This window comes from Onychostruthus taczanowskii, unplaced genomic scaffold, assembly GCF_017590055.1.
Source record: "Onychostruthus taczanowskii isolate IOZ18803 unplaced genomic scaffold, ASM1759005v1 scaffold236, whole genome shotgun sequence".
Lineage (NCBI taxonomy): Eukaryota > Metazoa > Chordata > Aves > Passeriformes > Passeridae > Onychostruthus > Onychostruthus taczanowskii.
In genome coordinates, this window is record NW_024499640.1 from 61,841 (window position 1) to 78,091 (window position 16,251).

Below are 16,251 nucleotides of genomic sequence, written 5' to 3' on the forward strand. Positions count from 1 at the left end.
AGGAAATGAGAGCAGACCTCTGCTAGCAGGATGGAGCAATCAAGCTCTCTCACTCATGCAAACATACCAGGAATGGTAAAAACAAACACCAAAGATAGGAATGAAGCAAAACACCAAACTGAGACTGTTTTTCTACAGAGTGATGCTTTCACAAGGGCCAGATCTTACTCCCTTTAAATGGGATCTCCTCACACATATTGTTTCACCAGTTCCAGTGAATTTGTTTATGGAGCATGATCCATGGGGGATTGCCCACAGCTGGGGATGACAGAAAATGGTTTGACTGAGCCCAAAATGTGTAACAGCCATGGACAGAGGCTGTCTCCAGAAGATACAGTTCATTCAGGCAGTGGGCAATTTTCTTTTCTAAAAACCAGTTCCAAGTTTCAGAATTCAATTAAATGCAGCTTTGGACAGGTCTGCAACACTGTTAGGAAAAGTGTCCAGCCTCAGCCACTTCATCTGTTGCAGGCTGATGGACTAACCTGTCTCTTTGTATGCCAGGATGTCATTTTCAGATTTCCAAAGGCAGTTTAGCCACCTTGAGATCTGCAATTTGACTCCTGACACACTGACAAGCAACAAGGTCAACAAATGGGACCTGACCCTGTTTAATGGACAGTGGAGATGGGGTTCATCTGCTGGGCACTGACAGAATTACCCAGGTAAGGACCCAACAAAATGGGCCTTTAGTGAAATACCAAACAAAACATTAAAAAACTGCTTGTGGGCTGGAGGGGGCTTTGGTGGGAAAAAAGAGCTTAGAGGTGCAACAATATCTGTGGGGTTTAGACAGTAAGAAAAAGCCTGGGAGTTTAAATGAAGATCTAATTGACACTTATTTTCTTATGGGGGATTACCAGTGCACCAAGCAGTTAATTTGTAGCAATTTTTTTTTCTCTGTCTGCTTGTCCTTCTTACATGGCTTTTGCTACTCGCTGGAGTAATCCTCTGAAGGGTTGGGTAAGCCAGGAAAGTGTCACAGTTCAGTGGCACTGTTATTTCTAATTTGTTTTCAGGTTAGACCTCTGGAGAGGCTGTCTGGCATTTGGTCCTCTTGCAACAATAAGAGCCTTAGCCAAGGACATTTCCTGGAGATACATGACTGGCTGGAATTAACAGTATCAGCTCCTCCCTATTGGTATTTAGTCCCAGGAGATACCCTGGTGCATTGATTTCTCATGGCTCCAGATGATACTCAGCATAGCTGTGAAAACATAAACCCATACAACTCAATGGAAAGAACTGGAAAAACTCCAGGCAAAAGTCCTTCCTGAGTGATATTCTCTGCAATCTAGTGACAGTCATCTTGATTGCAATGACAGCAAAGCCTCCTCCTTTTTGTCTCCTGTTGGGAATTCTTGGCAATATAATGGACCAATCCCCAGTTTAAAATCTGGTTGAATGAACCAGATGATGACCATGAAGGGAGTTTGAACGAGCCATGCTGTACCATTCTGGTGGGCTTGATGCAGAAGAACCACAGAGAATGGGAGAAGGTCTGCTTAGTACTGGTTATTCACTCTATCAGATAAAATTTGTTCCTCATTTTAAAGACTGTATTCCTTGTCCTGTTAAGCTGGAAAAAATTAGCAGTGTGCTACATCTTGACATTGAGCACTACACTTCAATAAGGTCTGGATTTTGAAGAATGATTCAATTACTTCTCTTGTTTCTTCCTGACCCCCATAACATGCGAAGACTCGGATAAATTGAGGCTTAGTTTTTTTCCCACTTCAACAGGATAGCAGTGTAAATTATTGAGCCAGTAATTTAGTAACAGTCTCATTGAGAATCTTTTTTTACAAAATCTGAATGGGGACAGGCTTGGGGTGACTGGCAATTACAGATAAGTGTTTCTGATTGCAGCCTATCATTAGCCCTCAGTTTTCACTTTCTTTTTTGTTATTATTTCTCCCTTGTATTTCAAATGTCCTTTTTTTTTAATCCATTGTCTGCCATATGCTATACTGTTCTGATTCAGTAAATTTGGGGCTTTGTTTTCCCTGATTTTCCCAGTGTTTCTAAAAATATAATGTAAGGAAAAAACCTACAGTGTAATCTCTAATTTCTGTGGCGTGAGGGGAGAGAAGCAAATGTAAAATTTCCAATCAGCATCATCATGACCAATAGCATATGTGAAGAAAAACAATTAAGTCTGCTGTACAGACTCCACTGGATGAAGATCATTAGCCAGCACAGGCGGAGCAGATGGAAACAGCTGGCTTTTGCTAATAGATCTTGGATGGTTTGGCTTGAAATTGCAGAAGGTTTTCCCTAGTGCCCAAGTGCCTGCATGCACACACTGAGCACATTTCTGAGCTGCCTTCTTTGTGGTACCAGGCACCTTCACTTATCAGCATCCCAAATTCGTGCATTATGGATGTCTGTCTGCTCTCATTACTGTGTGCACAGTGGAGAACTCCTTGTGCTTTACATCTATTCCATCCCATCTGTGTCCTCTGTGGCCTTACCCACAGTAGGGTAGACTTGATGACTCTTAAGTCACTTAAGTGAGTTTTAAGGTGTTAATTTTTTTAAAAAACCTTTCTGCTAAGTAATTTCAGGTAGGCTATGACCCAGCTATGATCCCAGCTCCCTTGGGTCACACATTGTAGTAGGTTTACTTCATCGCAGCTGATGCTGTGGCTGGGGAACTCCAGTTGGGACTACAGAGATGATGACCTAAAGCAAATCTCTCTGCAGAAGAAGGTGAAAAGATGTGTGTTCAAGTCTGTCTACCTGCTCTGCAGAGCTTTTGTAAGTCATGTATCTGCCTGCTGACAACAACTGTGTTTCCATCACCCAACTCCAGCTCTTGCTGCCCCAGTGTGCTGGTTATAGGCAACAACAGACCCTGAAGTCTCAAGGGGCCACTCAGGCTCCACAAACATTGTATGGGTGATGTTTGTAATAGCTCTTTTGGGAACTGGGAGGACACTCTCTTTGGCTCTCACTGGAATCTGTGCTCTCAAGACAACTCATTGCTTTTGGAAAATTTGCCTTATATTTGGAGGTACAAGTTAACATAGCAATTCAGTTAATTTAGGAAGAGCCAAATATTGAAACTTGCAACTTGTTATAGTTGCCTCCCAACAATCTCATCATCCCCAGGCTGACTGCTAGTGACAGTAGTCTTATATTTTCATCATATTCAGTAGCAGTAGACTAGTGGAGTTTTGGTCTGCTGTAATGAACGCTCTAGTTTTGGTTAGCAAAGTAGGACTAACTTGTTGACTTTTCCTGACTGAGCATTTAAAGACTTAGTCAAATATTTCCAACCAACAGTATCATTCAAAACACCACATCAAGGGAAAAGCAATTCGATATGCTATAGATTTCTCTGGATGAAAATACAGTTTTTGCTTTGGAACAGCTCTAGGAAAAGACAATTTCATGTGTATCTGATACTATTATATGTGGTTGTAAGTGAACACTTTTTTCAAAAAGTGTCTGAAGTAGGTTTTATCTGATTATTTTTTTTTTCCTACTGGTAGGTGCAGGTATATAGCAGCACATTAACACTGTCTTTTTCTCTTCCTTCCAGATTCCTCAGGAGGTATGTAGTCTCTGCTGAAGACTTCCAGCCTCCACATGGGCACCTCCTCTTGCACTGGAGAATTTAGCTGCCACGATGACTTCTTTCTTATGAATGATATCTTTTATGGAGAGCTTTGCCCTTGAATCACTGGACCAATATCTCAAGTTCTGAATAATCATTTTCAAGGGACTGGGCCACAAGGCTTTATTACAGATGTCTGACTCCCAGTCTTGATCTCATTTATACTTGTTGAAATTTGGCTTCCAGGAAGTTTGTATAACCGAGGTCAGAATTTGTCTGTTTAGTTCAGGTGAAGGCAGAACAGGACCTCTGCACTCTAAAACTGCGAAAATGTTTGGAAGAAATGCCAAGCTCTGTGGATCTGTTCTTCTTACAGTTCTGAGCTGAGGCTCCTGGTAATGAACAAGCCCTGCTCAACCTTCCCTAATCCCCCCAGATGTCAATACTGACGCAAAGAGACTTTTCATTGCTGAAGAAAGAGACCCCAGGGTTGTCTGGCAGTAGGAATATCCTATACTCATTACTGAGGCCCAGCAGCCTGTGCTGCTAATTTTTCCTTGGCTTTTCAACCCTTTTCCTCTCTCAATAAATGAACATGTGGTCATGTAGCAATTAAATGTGCTCTTTTAGCAGCCTTACAAATGCAAAGGGAAAATGAACTTTATATATTGGGGAAGATATGGATCTGTCTCCTTAACCTTTGCAGTCCCACTTAGCTTAATATTGAGTGAGGGGAAATGATGGGGCTGTTGAATAAATACCAAATTCAATCTTATCTCAGAACAAAAGAGGAAAAGCATGAATATTTTTCTACAGTTTACCACAGAAAACCTGAATGATTATACAATGTTTGTTAAGATTTTTTTTTTGTCTGCTCTGGTCTTAGACAGACAGAAACCTTATCCCTAAATGATGCTTCCCATCCTGCATCAGCCACACAGCATTTTCTGTGTGTCACTGAATCATACTTTTTGAAAGACATCTTTGTGGACCAAAAGTCATGAATAGGAGTTTTATAGCAGGGATGTTGTTCTTACACTACTGTTCCTTCTTATGTCAGTGTTTTATTTTATGAACTGTGCAATGTTTAACTTCCTACAGAGTATATTGGTATTAAGGAAAATTTAAGTACTGTTTCCTACAAAATCCAAATGTATATCCTTAGTATTACTAATAGAAGTTGGGTGAATCAACTAATGTGGCCCCAAAAGTCTCACCCTTGTGACTACTACTTTGTTTTGTTTACTGGGTTTTTTTCTGTCTATTTAAAGAAGTCAGAGACTACAATTCCTAAGCAATTGGAAGGTTTATTCGATACCATAAATTGCTCAACAATAGTCTGAAAATTAAATTTGTCCATAAGCTAGCAAAAAATGCCCAATGCATGGAAAATTTAGTGTAGTAATTTGATCAGACATGAGCACACATTATGATACTTTTATTTATTTTATAGTACCAAGTGTAAAGAGTCATGTGAAAAGATAATCTTTATAGAGGAAGATCCTTGCTCCATCTAATCATCTGCCTGTTTCCCATGACAGAACCCTGGTGGTTTTCTTTTGTACCATCCCTCATGGACTTATTATTTTACGCAATGAAAACTTGAGATGGCTTTGAAGCACTGAAATTGAAATCAGGTGGCTGGCTTACCAGGGAACTGCCAAAGGATTTCTGACAAAACCACATTCTCCACAGCTGGAAAGCAGCACAGATGTGCACGCAGGCCATGTTTCTTTGCAAGGCACCAGCCAGCAGCCTGGACTGACCCTTATGTGAACCTGTGTGAGGTCGCTAGCTGTAGCCATGATATTATGAAAAATCCTCTGCTGGGATTTTTCCTCTCCTGAGAAGCTGAGGAGCCTCAGGAGAGAAAGGTAAACAATTACTATCTGCTGCTGTGGAATGCAACAGGTGCAGCTGAGATTGGTCCATGTGGATTGTTTTCCATTGATGACCAATCACAGCCACCTGTGCCAAGGCTGTGAGCAGTCACAGGATTTTGTTATTCTATTCTGTTCTATTCTTGTTGAGCCTTCTGATCTCTCTGTTCTTTATTATAGTTTTAATCTAGTAATTTAATATAATATTTAACATAATAAATCAGCCTTCTGAAATGGAGTCAAGCCTCGTGTCACCACACGCGGAGAGTCCGTGACAGCTAGCTGCATGATGCTGTCCTGGGGACAGTACCTCATTGTGCCCTCCACCTTTGAGCCCTACAAGAATGGGGAGTTCTGACTGAGAGTTTTTGCTGAGAATCAGGCTAAATCACAGTGAGTACCTTCCCTGAAAACCCCCCCTTCTGCTGGGAAGGCACGCAAAGGAGAAGGTCACGTGTTGCATCCATACCCTGGGCTTGATCTTTTGTCTTAACCAGCAAAATAGGCCCATTTCCACAACCCATTTTTTTCTACAGTCTACCATAGTGATCACACATCCATGGCAGATGGTTCTCAAGAGTCATGGCTCTTCAGAGGTCTCCCCTAAGCACTCAGCTGGGAACAAGGTCCCTCAGCTGTGTGAAGGAGAAGTTCCCACAATGAAAGAGTGCAGGATTTGAGACTATGATGATGATGAGATGGTTTTAAAAGGGGTTGTATCAATAGCATCCATTGGACGAAAAAGCAGGAGTCTGGATGGAAGACAAGAACAGCAAGGCTGCATTTCCCATGGGAAATATCTTCAAAGAGTTGGGGCAGGCAGAGGTGGGATGTGGAGCATGGAAAGCAGGAAACTTGGGGGCTTGTTTTGTGCATTTATTAACATCTTATAGTTAAACAGCTTTTGTGGGTTTTTTTTCCTAATTATTTTAAAGGCAAGACTTTAAAGTAGACTCATAATTTCTGGTTGTTTTACAGTTTTCTTTTTTTTTCCTTACGAAAAATGATGGGTGATGAGGTGTCTACAAAGCCATATGAGGTTAGATGACCTAACTGGACAGAGTTTTCCTTCATAATGTGGAAGTAAAACAGGGGCATGATTTTTATTTCTTATTCGAGCTGCGATTACAGAATGCTTTTGTGCTGAGGAGAAATATTTTTTGCATGTGGGAATTTTTTACTTATGTCCATGTCTTAGTTTCACGTTCATTTTTATGTACATGGGCCATGCGGCACAGAGACTTCACCCTTGTAGACTGAACTGGAACACGTATGATTGTCCTTACCTCCTGCATGGGTAGGAGAAGGTGGAGAGGGCACATTTCCATAGAAACAAAGTCTTCCTGAAGCCTGGGAGAAGCTGCAAAAGGCTTCCAAGGTGCTGCTGAATTGCTCTGGCCAAATGCAGCAACATTTTCACTGTGGCTATTTTCTAATGCTGTCTTGGTAACAGAAGAAAAGTTTCTCATCAGCCTTAGGAAGTATTTGCTCTCAAACTAAGCCAGCCCCTGGCTGGTCATGACTAAAGTAGTGCCTCTGTTTTGCCATTGCTGCAGAGCACATGCTCATTTTCTGTTGCTGTAAATAAGCCCCTGTACAGCATCTTTACAATATACACAGCTCACTTTCTAGAACCTTGTTAACCACTCTCTTGGCCATCCCCTTCCTCTAGCCTCATGTTGATAACAAAGATATAGATGATTAGTTCAAGACTCTATTCCAAAGGCTGTCTGGAGAGGTAAGTGGATTAAATTGAACAAAAAAACCTGAGACCTCTCTGTTATGATTATACAAATATTTGATTTGCCAATTCCTTTTACTGTCTGTTAAAAAAAACAATTATTTCTCCCCTTTTATTAACTCATAGCTTCAGTTCAGTTTATTTTACAATAGAGAAGATTTTCTACATTGTTCCTCTCATTGGTGCAAAATGTGATTTTTTTTTTTTCCCCTTGGTAGTGCAAGGCTGGGAATAACTTTGAAAATAGGGGTGGATAGGAGTGAGGACTGTGAAAATATTATCCCAGGGTGAAATAACTTACCTGTGGAGTTATCATATAATTCTGACAATTGCTTGGCTGGCCAATTTCTTCCTTTTTGTTTAGCCCCAGGAATCAAAAAACTTTTGGCTGGGCTTTTTCTCTACTTAATGTATTTGAAAAACAGTATCTATAAAGTCCTGCTGTGTTAGCCTGTGGCTGTCATGTCAAGTTTCCTCTTAATGAACAGGTGGCCACTGTTACTGGAGAGGGAAAACATCTTTTTAGTGGGGAAGACCATTCTGAGTTTTCAGATGGCAATTTTAGATCTGTTTGGTTGTAGTTTCTGTAAGTCCTGAAAATCTCAAATGTTTTCCTGAAACTTTTTATTCAGTCAAACATTTTAAAAAGTTGCCATTTACTTGATCATGTCACCATAGCACCTAACAAACCACTTATGTCCTGGTTGAGTGTCTAGGAAATATGATTGGTTTTGAAGATCTTCTCCCTTTGATACCTGAGGGTAAATGTGAAGGGTTAGAAAAAAAATTAAGGGTTTACATGTCTTAGATATGCAAAGAAAATAGTCTCTGGATGTCTGATAGCACATCAATAGAGCTTGCTTCAAATAATTTTTGTGTTAACACCTACAGTATGCTTTGTTTTCTGTCCAGGACTGTGAAGTGACTGCAAGTGAACTTCAAAGGATCCTAAACTGGGTTTTTGTGAAGAGTGGGTGACACTATGTACTTCCCATTGGATGGAGCTGAGAACAGGGTCTGTGCTAACAAAATCCAGCTCTGTCAGCTAGGGATGATGAAAAACAGAGTTTTTGTCTGGTCCCAGCTGAATTTCTCCTGGCTTGCTGAACCTCTAAATATGGGGTGGGGTAGAAATAGTGCCTGGTGCTTCCCTTCCAAATGCTGCCAGCAGATGTTCTGCAGAGGCACAACATTCCCTGTACTTTTGCGGGAGGACCACCATGGACAATGTTATTATGCTGCTGCTGCATGACTTCTGTGGACAGATAGAGACTTATCACCACCAAAACCAATAACATCCCCTCCCACTGTGGGAAAAAAAAAAAAAAATAAAAGCAGCACCATATTAATCAATTGAAAGGACATAATGGAAGAGATGGCAGAGCCTTTGCTTTGCTACCAAGACCTTAAGGTGGTTGGTATCTTCAGCATTCTCTGCAGAAAAATATTTGTCTTAAACTATTTCTCACTTAGACTTTTATATTTCCTATTTGTACAGGAAAGGATGTGAAAAGTGATAGATTCAGCATTAACACTTGCAGGGAGATGATCAGCCTTTTAGATTTATCCTTTGAATGTAATTTCATCACCTTTAAAGTTTCTGGATCTCTTTTGCAAAGCTTCCTGACAAGCTGGGCTAAGTTTACACTTCTGTTGTCCCGGCACATGGCTGGGGGCAAAAAATTTAACCAAGCATCTCTATCGGCTCATGGTTGCAGAAACATGAACCATTTAATCATCAGCTGCTTCTCTCACCACCATCTCTCACTGCTTAAACATTTTCCTAAATATAGTGGGGAGAAGTAGGGCCTTTCTGCCTGGCTGCACCTGTGCAGTTCCAGGTGCATACACAGCGTGCTTGGCAGGATGCAGGTTTTGAGTACATCCACAGCTTCTGTTTCTGAGTCTGGTCCTGATTACAGAGCACCGGGCTCACAGCAGCAGGAACAGGCTGAGCCTGTTCCCAGGGGTCAGGCTGCAAGTACAGGCAGGGCCTGCCTCCCTTCTGCATAGCTGGGGGACACTTGGGAGCTTATAAGGTTTGTGTAGCCAAGGGAAAAGGAGAGGTCAACACCTCTGCACAGGTTTGTGTAGCCGAAGGAAAAAGGGAGGTCAACACCTCTACCCAGTGCTCCTTTGCAGTGGTGGGGTGATGACCCATGCTGCCAGGATCTCACTGGTGTTGGTGTCATGGCATGGCCATATTGAGGCTAGCAGAGACTCACTGTGGATCTTGTGGATAACTGGCTATTAGGAGAAGTGATGTCATTGCCCTACACTCCATAGGCTCCCAAGCTTAATGGGGTAACTCAGTAAGTACAATGTCATAGTGTCCAAATCCCTGTTTCTGCATAATTTTCCATTGGAAGGGATGTTCAAAGCCCTGAAGGACATGGGACAGGACTCTGTAGGCAGCTACTGACTGTCTTCACTTGCTCCTGCCTCTGGTTTCTAATAATTGTTTGCTGCAAGGCCAGGCCCTTTTCCCCCTAAGGTGAAATCCAATCTACTGTTAAGTGTCCAAAATGTGAATGCCTTTAATCTTGCTTACATATTTAGCAATCCCATATATCATTACTTGAGAGTGAAGACAGCCTAGAAATTCTTGGCATGCCTTTTGCCAAGCAAATGTGAAGTTGTGGGCATGTGTGTGGGAGATGGAGATGCATTACAAATAAGAACTAAACTGGCATTAAGATGACACTGTGATGGGTGATTTGTTTTTATCAGAACTGCTCTCCAGATTGCTCTCCAGTGTTGCACAATCCAACTCTTGTCTTTACACTCCGGTTTTGCTAAAGATAAAGGAATCATGGTTTTTGAACCATGCCTTAAGATGACCCAGACCAATGGGACCAGCACTTTGGGACTTGTAAAATTCAAGACACTTTGGATGAAGATTCAAAAGGATTTGGTAACAACATCTCTGACTCTATCCCCTTCCCTCCCCTCTCAGCTCTGAAGTACAGATCCAGAACTGAGATGGAGTTAAACCCTCACAGGCAGATATAATTGGAAGCCTTCCTTTTCAGGGCTCAAATTTGTTCCAGTGCTCTGAAACACCTCTCACTCAATAGGGCACAAGCAAATCCTCTTTCACCTTGGCCCCATAATTCTCCATAATTTGCAATACCTTACAGAAAGACAGATAACTCTCTTTGATTATTGGCAAAGACAGCTCTTTCTGCTGCCTGCTCTATTAAAGCTCATATGAACATTTCAGCTGTTGCAATATATTGCACTGCTGGCTGAGCATAAGCAAACACAAGAAACATATTTTTGGGACCTACAAACAACTGCCTTTGTATTTTTGAAATCTTGTAGAACTGTTGAACTATTTTTTTTTTTTTCTGATAGAGGGTTTAATATTCCAAGAAGTTCACCCAGAACAAAGCGGTCAAAAGGAAAGTTACAGTTGGACTTGCCTGGTGTGACCACATCCCTTTCAGGCAAGCCTGCTGCCACCATACTTGGTGTTGTTCATCACAGAGCATCTGCGCTGGAGTTCTATGAAGAAATATCGGGTTCATGAAGACACAGCTCTGCCCTAAGGCTTGTCAGAAAAGCTAGCCTTAAGACCAAAATCCACTATTAACTCTAGGTCTGGGTGGCTTCTAATTCTGGATAATAAATCTGCTGGCAGTAGGAGGCACCTGTCATCTTCTCTGAAACATTAAGCAAGATGGACTTGGTCTGTTGTAGTGTTTGCCAAATGATAGGATATTTTCCTCAATGGCCTGTCTGCCACCATGTAATGTGAAGGCAGGCATGCTGCCAGCCCATGGGAACATGTTTCCCACTCTTCCTGGCTTGCCACCTGTTGCTTAAAATGTTTCTCTCGCTCGTTATGTTTCAGAGTAGGAACTTGTGGTGGTAGGGATAGTCCCTGTCCCAGCCATCAGAGGGCACAGCAGTGACAATGTGAACATGGCAGAGGTAGGAATGATTGTCCTGGCACTGGTTAGCTACACGAGCAGGGACAATGGCAGGGCATGGTGGGCTAGCAAACCAAGGTTAAAGCCTAGAGGAGCCCTCTGAGTAGTTCATTGTGGCTTGTAGCCCCTGATGAGACCTGTGTTACTACAACTTCATAGCTGCTGTGAGCCAGCTGTGCAAGCCCAGCCTGCCTCTGGTGCCTACACCATGGCATTGCTGCAGGGCCATACACTCGAGTCCCCCCTCCATTCCCTCCTTCCTCTTTGCCACAGGCAATCTATAAGAAAGTAGACAGTGACTACTCTGGTGCCATCAACTCCTATGAGATGCAAAATGCCCTCAGAAAGGCAGGTGAGTGTGCTGCTTGGGGATTGGATCACCAAACACTGGGAGAACAGTGGAGCATTTTAATGCTTTTCTTCTCTCCCGTCACCTTGATCACAGTATTGCCAGTGACATTCTCCCTTCCTGACAGTCACACACTGCAATCCTTTTGCTGTTTCATACATCAAACCCCATCCTCTGTTCTGCCTTATGAACCACTGGTACTTCTGTCCATGCTGTGACCATTGCTTATGCATCTGATTATTACTTGCTCTATTTTTAGCATCATTATTTCCTAATCTAATAATCCTCTTTCAGAGCTATGCCCAAACCCTCTTCTTCCTTCATGTCCTCCCACGCTCTTTTTCCTTCATTTCTGTCCTCTGGAGAAGGTGCAAGCCTGATCAAGGCATGCCCCAATGATGTCCTCTCTGATGTGTTCACTTTTGGACTAAGGGACGTCTAGAGGAGCACTGGTTTTCGGGTTTTTTTTATTTGTCTTGTGCTCAGTGGATTTTATGTGAATGATCCAGAGAGAAATAACATAAATATGAGCCTGAATAGAGCCCAATGTGTTATGTGAGCAATTGGCTCTGCCGCAATCACTGCTATTCAGCTGCAGTGCCAAGACTCGCTAATTAGGGGTTTATCTGGGGAACATAGGACTGGTTATACTGTGAAACAATGTGAAATATGCAGTCTGACAAAATTCTGTAGGAGATCTCTATGCCTCTCTTCAGCCAGCACAACTGGCTTTGGAAAGGACCCAGAAAGGTGGGTGTGGAAGTCCAACAGACCTTCTGGGAGGAACAATCCTGCCCTTCAACCTGCAGCTGCAGCAGTCCATGGATAAGTCACATCCAAGACAGTAAATTTTAACCTGCTGTGTCAGTGACTCCCGTCCTCTCCTGGCCCTCAGGTTTCAGGCTCAAAGATGAAGTGCAGCACAGCATCATCACCTGCTATGCCTGCAGCACCAAGCTGACCATCGACTTTGATGGCTTTGTGGCCTGCATGATACACCTAGAGACCCTGTTCAGTGAGTGCCCAAGGGCTGTTCCTGAAAGCTTTGGGGTTGCATTAGGTATTTGGTGTCTTTTAGCTGTGAATGTAGCAAATTGCATGGAAAGGTCAGGGTGCCAGCAAAATTGAGTCAGAGGAAGCAGCGGAGAAACGGCAAAAGCTTTTCTGTCTGAATGCCCATGGGGACTAGGGGACACATTTCCATAACACACCATTCTCTTGTGCTTTACAGTCATCAGCAACTTATGTGGGGGTCAGTGCTCTGGCCCCCACATTGTCGCAGCTCTGATAAATGGGACCATTTATCACTTGCAGTCCTTACTCAGACCTGATTTACAGGTTTGTCCTCAGATCATGCCAGATGCCACCATATCAGATTTTATAGCTGTCCTGCTGCCAACCCCCATTTTGCTGCTGTAGGTCTATTCCACCACATGAAGCAGCTTAGAAATTATTTGTAAGAAGAAAGAAGAACCACTGTAATATTATCTTACAGAACCAGTCTAAATTTCCAGTAGATCATGGCAAAAAGCCAGACCTTTATATTTTGTTGGGTAGCGATTCTCTGCATGCCAAAGTCTGTGGTTTATATCCATTTTTTTTCCCCCACTCTTCTACATTTCAGAAATGTTTCATCTCGTGGACAAAGACAAGAATGGAGTCATCCAGATCTCTCTGCTGGTCAGACTGAAATACCACCTGATCCAACTGTAGCAGTAGACCACACTAATACACTTATTTTAAATCACTATTGTAAGTGATTTAATCATTGTTGTAAGAGAAACATGGTAGTGATTCAAAGGGCAAGTTTGATTATGTGAAAATGTTCTTCAGTCCACAATGCCTATCTGAATTAGTAGAATGAACTTTTACCTTTATATGAGCAAAAAAATAAAGATACTTTCAAAAGTCCAAGGGGCTGATGGAGAAGGTGCTTACACAGTGCATTTCACTATCTCTTTTTTGAGGGCAGTGGTCAATTCATTAGAAAACACACAGCAGGGAGCTCTTTCTGGCAGAGAATGTACTGATCAACCTGCCAGAATTAGAAGAAACCTTTTAAGATGCCAGGTCTTTTTTCTTCCCACATTGTTTTTAATGCAAATTTTTCCTGTTGAAGCTGTTGTAAAAGCAATCAACTTGAGCCTTCCCGTTGCAGAATACAAATATATCTCAGAAAACAGCTGGAAGGAGCCCCAAGAGGTCCTTCAAATTAGTCCTCTCAGCAGAAGACTGGCTCGAAGGGAGGAGGATGGCTAGAAAGCCTTGTGACCCTCAGTCACAGTTAGTTAAATATGGCTGAAGTTGTGCATTGCATACGCCCACCCTAGAGGTTTCAAGGTTAAAAGTTGAAGCTTTCCCCAGCTTGCCCTGCAGAACTCATCTTCCTTTGGAAGATACCCTAATTGCAATGTTTGAGGCTGATCCTGGCAGTAGATTTCCCTGAAGTTCAAGCACAGATGGATCCTACACATATAGAAGATTAAAATGCAATTCCAGCCTTTCCGAGCTTGTTCTCCCAGAGGCCCACGGAAGAGTGCCCCAGTGGCATCCTGTAGACCTTCCTGATGCTCTGACTCCTTGTTCTGCTTCTCCCTCAGTGGCTGTGCTGCACACTGGTTTGAACCACAGTCAATCAATTCAGCAGAGACTCTGAGGCTCTTCTGAGCATAAAACCACTTGTTTGGCATCTCCTTGTTGTGAAGAAAAGAAAGATAAACTTGTTTTTATTCCTGGCAAGTCACTTTAAGCCAATAAAAACAATGAGCTGTCAGTTATAAAATAAATAGCTTCTTAAACAAACAAATAAACAACCCAGGACTGACCTCCTTTACTTTTCCTGCCCAAAGAGTATTGCTCTGTGCCATGCTGAAATCTCATCATTTCTGACAGCATGGTTGGACTCAGGTGGCTGTGATTTGACTTCTGACTGTGCAGCAAAGTTCAGCAGTGTTCAAAATCCTGGAAGGGATCTCCATTGCTGCAAAATCCAGCATACATTTTGCTCCATGCTCAAGAATGTGAGCAAAATTTATGTTGCTGCCTTGGCAACCTCCTTTTGCAGACAATTGTCATCTTTGGCTGTGCCAAGTGTCTTCAGAAGCTGGGGGTAAGGAACTTGGAGGCAGATGCAGAGCTACTGACAGCACTGAGGATTTGGGCACAGATACAGCCCCAAGGATTAACTGGGAATCAGGAAAATGTGATGGCACTCCTCCACAAGTCTCGGCTCAGTCCTCCAGGAGGAGGAGAGAGGATGGAAGGTCAGATGCAATTTTCTGCAGTTATTTCATCTGAGATCTTCTCCTGTGAATGCTTGTCCGTATGCATGCCAAATGATGGGACTTGGAGCTTTAGTTTAATGAGTGACTGGAGCTCAGAATCTCTTGAAGGCAAGAAACAAAAAATGCACATGTAGGGAGTCTAGGAGCCTGAGAATGTGGGGGATGTGTTAATGTGGATTGTGACTTGAAGAAGAAACTGAAGCTAGCTGGCTTCAAGTGTCAAACTTTGCACTGGCTCACAGTGCTATGCTTTCCTAAGACCTTGTAAAACATTTGTTCTCCAAAAAAAAGCTCTCCCCATTAAATTTCATAGTATTCTAAAGAGTAATATAACAGCAGGCAAGATAATCTAGCACGCTGTATTAGCAATCAGAAGATATTTCTGGAACTTGCAGTAATGATCTGACAAGACCATGAGTGTCATGGTCAGTGACATGTCAGACACTTCTCCCCAGGAGCAGGAATGGAGGCTGACATCTGTGTCCTCAAGGCAGATGTGGGGCCATGACTCTGTCCCCCTCTTCCTCTTCAATGCTGTGTTTATGAGAGGCCTTTCTGCACACCTGCTGGTTCCTAAGCTCTTCCTTTGAGCAGGAAGAAAGCTGTTTGTTGTTTTGATTCCCATCTCTGACCACAGAATGCCTGGTGACAAACCCCACACCTCACATCTCCCAGCATTTCTTCCTGCTCCTGGCCTTATGTGACTCAAAGGGATACATAACCTGTGTCAGTGCATGATTCTGCCTTTCTAATTGATGTCTGTGCCAGTAAAAGAGAAAAAAAATATTTCGTTTGGGTTGCAGGATAAAAGAAGCCAGAGTAGGAACCACAGGCTTTCCCCCACTGTCCCGCTGCACATATCACTAGCCTTTACCTGTGTGCAGCTGTCATAGGTTGCCACCAGTTTCTCCTGGCAGATTCTTGCCTGCTGACCAACAACAGACATCTGTATACCTCCACTTGCCTGGAAAGAAAAGCTACCTGGAGTAAGATGACCTCTCAAAAACCACAGAAAATTCTGGTGAATGTTCTGCCTTTTCAGTAGGATGAGTGTGTCCTTCCCTGCCCTATATTTTGCATATGCAACATGTCTCCTTGCTAATGATGCAGCAGGGTGAGCTGGTTGCTTGCAACTTCAGATCTGCTTTCTGCTCACATGCGCTATTCATGAGTTTGTTCTAATTATGGTCAGAGAGGCCTCTTTCCACAGGACTGGGAAAACTCAAACACATGCAGAAATCCATTGAATGCTCCCACTTCTCCTTTTAGAGCAAGCCAGATGCCCCCATCACAATAATTCTCAGTTATCTCAATGGTTCTCACCCTCCTATACATGATGGGCAGAGTGCTGCACTCCATCTTCCTTTATCTTTGGAAAGCAGGCAGTGCCAGAGGAGCCACCTCTTCTTTCATTTGTTCTTTGAGTACAACACTTGGCTATCAGGTCTTAGAGAACAACTGCTCAAAAATAAGCCTTTTCACAGGATTGAATATGCTTCT

The 16,251-nt window shown here is 42.7% G+C and overlaps 1 pseudogene; it reads left to right on the top strand.

Moving 5' to 3' along the window:
- LOC121336450 overlaps positions 1 to 14,091 on the top strand; it is a 28,831-nt pseudogene extending 14,740 nt beyond the window's left edge.
- Positions 14,092 to 16,251: the final 2,160 nt, after the last annotated feature.